Source organism: Capricornis sumatraensis, chromosome 1 (assembly GCF_032405125.1).
Source record: "Capricornis sumatraensis isolate serow.1 chromosome 1, serow.2, whole genome shotgun sequence".
In the NCBI taxonomy this organism is placed as follows: domain Eukaryota; kingdom Metazoa; phylum Chordata; class Mammalia; order Artiodactyla; family Bovidae; genus Capricornis; species Capricornis sumatraensis.
In genome coordinates, this window is record NC_091069.1 from 176,260,057 (window position 1) to 176,266,053 (window position 5,997).

A 5,997-nucleotide genomic window follows, 5' to 3' on the forward strand; every position below is an offset into this window, starting at 1 on the left:
AGGAAAATATCCTTTCGTGGAAGTTTTTTGCATGCACTTGTTTCCAGCTGCCACAATGTCATTTCATTTCGGATGTCAGCCAAGCCATGTCAGAGCTCCAAGAGTTCAGATATTGCACACGAGGAAAACGCCCCTCCCCTCTGTTCCCCACCTTCAGTTCTTACAGTTAATTGTTCATCAGCTTAACTCTGTTATTCCAGGAGGTTACTTACAGGAAGATGGTGAAATTAGCAGGAGAAAATCAGATCAAAAGTGGCCTCATCAGCCATTAACTACCCAAAAAATCAGAAAGTCTTTCATCACGTAGTTATTATACGTGGTGACACGTTTAGGACTAAACAAAAGGACAAACTGGCGCCTGGGCTGGTGTCAACATAGCTTCAGTACCTGCTCCTGTAGGATGGTCCCAATCATATGACCACTTGAGACTCTGGTACTGCCCTGGGTGTTTTTCTGAATTAAACGCACTCTGTTGGTGAGTCACAGAACATGTTCTCTGTAAACGGAGACCCTCCAGGTTCAGCTATTACAACCGCAGAAACTATAAGCAAGCATACTGATTACATCACTTCTAATTACAGCTCCTCTTTCTGGCTCCAACGGGAGGAAACATCGTGCTTGCTCACCTCCAGACTGCCACTCTCCAAGCAGCCTTCACCTTGGGAAGGACAAAGCTGCCTCTGGTCTTCTACCCTTGGAAATCACCCTGGGCTTGTCTCTCTCCAAGACAAGACACTCTTTAAAGCATTCTTTAAAGCCCAGACTCTCTGGCACAAGATAGAAACAGGTGTGCAAGGGACTTGAAATAACTGTCTTCTTCCTTCTCCAAGAAAAGTGACTTTTGGTGAATATATTTGGGGCGCCACCTCGGCCTCCTCCATGCTCTCCTGAATCACTGAGCTTCCACTGTTCTTGGGAGGGGATAGGGTGCTAACACCAGTACCCATTATTTGGTCTCAATCCCTCCCTGCTTCCGGATTGTTCCATGAGCTTTAGGGCATCACCCAGTCCTCTCAGTAACTTTTATTTGACATCACAGCCTCTGACTTCTCAGCCCACATGCCAGAGGTCGACAAGGTCCTTCCTGCCCAGAGCACAGGGAGCACTTTCCTATCTTGCTTTTCCTTCTTTTCCATCTGTGGGCCTCCCTCTTTTTCATATGCAAAGACAATACAAAGAGCAGACCACACATTTTCAAGATGTTTACTAAAGAAAATTAAAGGCGTGATCTAAAATTACAGAGTAGCATTTGTGTGTAATCCTTGGTTACAAAGTGGTGCTAAATCCTGTCCATCCTTCTCTGATCACACAGCTATGGTCACCCAAGATCTGTGCCTCTCCCAGGTCTGTCTGGGACTGTGCCAAAGTCCCCATGCTGACCCAGTTTGGGCCCGGCCTCCTCCTGTAATTACAGAGGCACTAGGCCATGGTGGTCTTGAGTCTGAATCTTGTCCGAGCACTTCATGCACCTGTTGTTTCGTACCCTGTGTTTAGTCCTGGTTGTCATCGTTTGAGAAGCAACTTGAGAGAACAGCCAAGTAGTGAGGAATCTGGAAGACTTCTTACACCCAGAACGGTCAGAGAAACTGAAGATGTGGGCTAGAGAAGGAGGACTTGGGGAGTGGACACGGCCATCATAGAGACTGTTGAGATACATCTGCTGCTTTCAGGCCAACCCAAAGATAATGCCGTTCTTACACTAACCCAGATATATTAAAGTGGTGCAGAGTGTTCTAGAAAATGGTATTTCTGTCTCTAACTTGTTCTAGCAGTGACGTTCCTTCCAGCAGAGATGGTCCAGAGATTTGTGTGCCGGGTAAGGGCTGGCCTTCCAAATCCATAATTGTCTATTTCTACGGAGAACACCAAGGGAGGGTCCAGAGGTTTTTGGTGACTAGGATCCTGTTAAACCTTGTGGCCTGCTTGGCACTAGACATCAGTCAGCTTTCACCTATTATTATTAGCCTTTGAGATTCTGACATGCTCTCCAGGAATTTAAAATATTCCCTTCTGCAGGACGGCACAGCTTGCCAGCTTTAAAATTCAAACTTCAAAGCTGCTTTGGAAATAAAAATTTGCTTTTACAATTTTAAACGTTTCTAGCCACAGGAAAGATTACTTGAACTTTTGGAAGTTGGCTTTTGAAATGTACATCTATTGACCAGTTTAGTGGTGAGCTTGGAAGGCCCTCTGCCAGCAGCCTGTTTAACTTACCTTTGCCCTGTAGCAGGTCACCCAGCATCTGGTTCAGAGCAGGCTACAGCAGTGGCTCCCAACTGGGCTGGGATTGGGTCAGGGATCGGTCATTTATTTAATTCTCTGGGTCAATGTGCAGCTGGAGGTGAGAAGCTCCGTTGTTGAAGGTTTGAGAATTGCCATTTTAAACCATGTTCCTCTCAGACATCATTTCAGAACAAGCCAGTCTGCTTACATTCTACCATATCACAAAGCATCATTCCGCAATCAGTGGGTCAGTTGTTTTTATCTGTTGTCCTGATTCTCAGAGGACCTTGTGCCTTAGGTCTGCTGACCCAGCTATGATGGTGGAGTGACAGTGGGGTGTAGGTTGAGAGGTGTTTTACATCTCTGATGACAAAATTAGGGTGGTGGTCAAGCTACACTCACCTCTAGGTGTTTTGAGAGTTTCTCTTGGGTGCCCCTTGCCAACACACAGCCTCCCCAGGCCTGGACAAAAACCTCTTTCTCTGGAGCTTCCACAGTCTCAGACAAGACTGCATTCCTTTAAGAAGGCTTTTGACATGCTGATTCACAGCTGTTTGTAGTCAAGAATAGCTGCCCACTGGGGAAATCACATCTGTGCTGACTATTGGGATAAAACTGCCCACAGAAGTTGATGAGCCAGCAGACTCATCCTTCTGGATGGTGCTCGGTCCCTGCCATCCCCGCACAAAAGCAAACTCCATGAAGGCACAGAGCTCATGGGCCTTCCACACCCTGGTGACCTCAAAGCCTAGAACAACATCCGACAGGAAGGGGGTGCTCAAGAAAGGTATTCAACGGATGTATAAAATGAATGAATGAATATAATACTAATCAGGGCCCAGAGAGAACTTCAGAGACCATCGATACTACTTAAAAATAAATAAGTAAAATATTTATTTACAGATTTTGGTTTTCCTAGAGCTTCAGATACTAGCAGAGGAAAACTTTCTGGACAACGTTACATGTTAACCTAGGGTGTTGTGCTGCGCTTAGTTACTCAGTCATGTCCAACTCTTTGCGACCACATGGACTGTAGCCTGGCAGGCTCCTCTGTCCATGGGGATTCTCCAGGCAATAATACTGAAGTGGGTTGCCATGCCCTCCTCCAGGGGATCTTCCCAACCCAGGGATCAAACCCAGGAAGCCCAATAATACTGGAGTGGGTTTTCATGCCCTCCTCCAGGGGATCTGTAGGAATAAAGACAGCTCAACCTACATGAAGTTTTAGATCCACTGCTAACTAACCAGCCCAAACGCTCTCACTGCCAAGAATTCCCTGAGCATCAGGAAGCATCCCTCCACAGAGGTGCCTCCCCCAACTCAGGGGTTCCCTGGTATTAACTGCACTAACCCACCCACCCTACCTCCAGGGAGGGCCCCTCATAAACCCATTCTCATGTCTCAGGTCTCCAGCCTGACCCCCGACACCCTTGCATAATTTCAGTTTTCCCAACCTGGGTGATGCATTACCAAGCCCTTTTCCTCCTCCTCAGAAGCAGCTTAGAAAATCTTCTTTAATGTGTGTGTGTGTGTGCGTGCCTTAAGAAATTAGAACTAGGCTTGTCCAGCCCTGCCAGTGTTAGCAATCATCTGCTGGAGAAGCATACAAATTTGAGTAAAAAAAAGCCATGCAGCTGTGTTCTCCCAATCCCTAGGGCTCTAGAACACACCCCATAGAGAGTAGAAATCCTTTCTTGGAATATGGAATGTGGGGTTGAAAGAAAAGATTCTGACCTAACCACCTTTCTCCTGGGCTCTCACATCTTTCCCCTAGAAGAAGCTGGTATATAGGGAAGTGTTCACATCGACTGCTTTTTAGTTTCCTCGTCAGCTTGGCCGCTGACCACATGACTTGGCAGAGCCGAACAGCTCTCCCTGAGTCTCTGACTGGTACAATAAGGAATTTTAACTTTGAGGCTCAGTCAGCTCTCTGATGAAAAGGATTCTCTATGTCTCAGTATAAGCATTGCCTGTATCAAAATGTGCACATGGAAAAATCAAGTGCTTGCACCCAATAGTTGATGTGTTGAATCCCTTGTATTTATCACATTCTCTGGCTGAGATTCACAGTGAGGGATTAAATGCTGGCAACCTGGGAGCTGGCATTATTTAGTGGCTCTAGAAAAGTCCTCTCTACGATGCTTCATTTAGACTGGGAAGACTGTTTCCTGCTGACTGCACCTCTAGGGAAGCGCATCTTAAAATCAAGAGGGAAACAGTCAAGCAGCTTAATCTGTAACAATAACTTGTGCTTGTTAACTACAGGTTAATGCTTTAAGAGGAGCAGCATTCCAATTTCTAATCAAGGGGCCACTATTACTGATAATAGTTCATCCTCTCTCTGCTTATCCCTCTCCTTGAACCATGCATCCTAGACAGGGTAGAAAGTGATCGCTTGTTCAGGAAACTTCACTCTTGTCCGTGTCATCACAACCACAGGGAGATTCACATAAATGAGGTGGCGGTATGAGGACTGAGAGCAAGGCTGAGATACAGACATTACATGTAAGGTAGCACCTGGTTAGCAACCGCTGGAGGGAGCTTTCCCTGCCCCCAAAATACATGCAGGCACAGAAAAAGATTAAAACTCTGTCATCCAGGGATTAAAACAAAAAATACTCATCTGACAAGCGCTGAATAGTCACTGCTTTCAAGGAATTTCTGGTCCAGTCACTAAACCAAGTTCTTAGTTAACTAATTTGCTGCATAGCAAATTACCACAAAAGGGCTTACAACATTTATTTTCTCACAGTTCCTGGGGGTCAGAGTCCAAGCGTGGCTTAGCTGGTTCCTAACCCTGGGTCTCTCTAGGCTCAACAAGGAAGGACTCACTTCCTCCCTCACTCACGGGGCGGTCAGTGGGATTCAGCTCCTCGTAGCTGTCATGGCTGGTTTCTTGAGATATGTACGGGCTTCTCCACAGTGTATCGCAACACTGCAGCATTTGAAGGGCTTCAATAACAAAACAGAATGGAGTAAACCTGGAGACAAGCAGGAACAGCTCCGAATTCCCTGCCTTGTTCCCCACTCACAGCTGATTTGAGGACCATCTTAAACGTTTTCATGCCCACCCATCTGTGACTAGAAGCCTTCTCATTCCTTCCTTCACTGACTCATCCACTCAACTATTAATATTTGGGGGTTCTCTCTACGTGCCAAGAATGATTTGAGGTAGCAGGAATACAGCAGAGAACAAAGCAGATATCCAGTTCTTAGGGATTTTACAGTCCAGTAGAGAAGACAAATAATAAATAAAACAGAAACGTAATGCTCACTTCAGCCTCACATACTAAAATTGGAATGATTATAGAGAAGATCAGCATGGTTCCTGCACAAGGATGACACACAAATCCATGAAGTGGTCCATATTTCTGTCCATCAAGAGAGGAATGGATAAAGAAGATATGGGGGGTGTGTGTGTATATATCTCTACATACACATACAGTGGGATAGTACTTGCAGCAATATGGATGGATCTAGAGACTGTCATACCGAGTGAAGTAATTCAGGCACACAAAGGCAACTATCATATGATATCACTTGTATGTGGAATCTTAAAAAAGGGTACAAATGAATTTATCTATAAAATAAAAATAGAGTTACAGACATAGCAAACAAGCATGGTTACTAGGGGGTAAGAGGGTGAGAGGGCTAAACTGGGAGATTGGGGCTGACATATAAACACTACTACAAATAAAATCAATAACTAATAAGGACCTACTGTACAGCAGAGGGAACTCTACTTGATACTGTAATGATCTATGTGGGAAAAGA

General features: G+C 45.3%; 1 non-coding gene across 1 annotated transcript; it reads left to right on the plus strand.

Moving 5' to 3' along the window:
- The first annotated feature begins 5,489 nt into the window (after positions 1-5,489).
- On the plus strand, positions 5,490-5,596 carry LOC138093523 (U6 spliceosomal RNA). The gene has a single exon (XR_011146111.1). It is a non-coding gene; the product is annotated as a U6 spliceosomal RNA (small nuclear RNA).
- Positions 5,597-5,997: the final 401 nt, after the last annotated feature.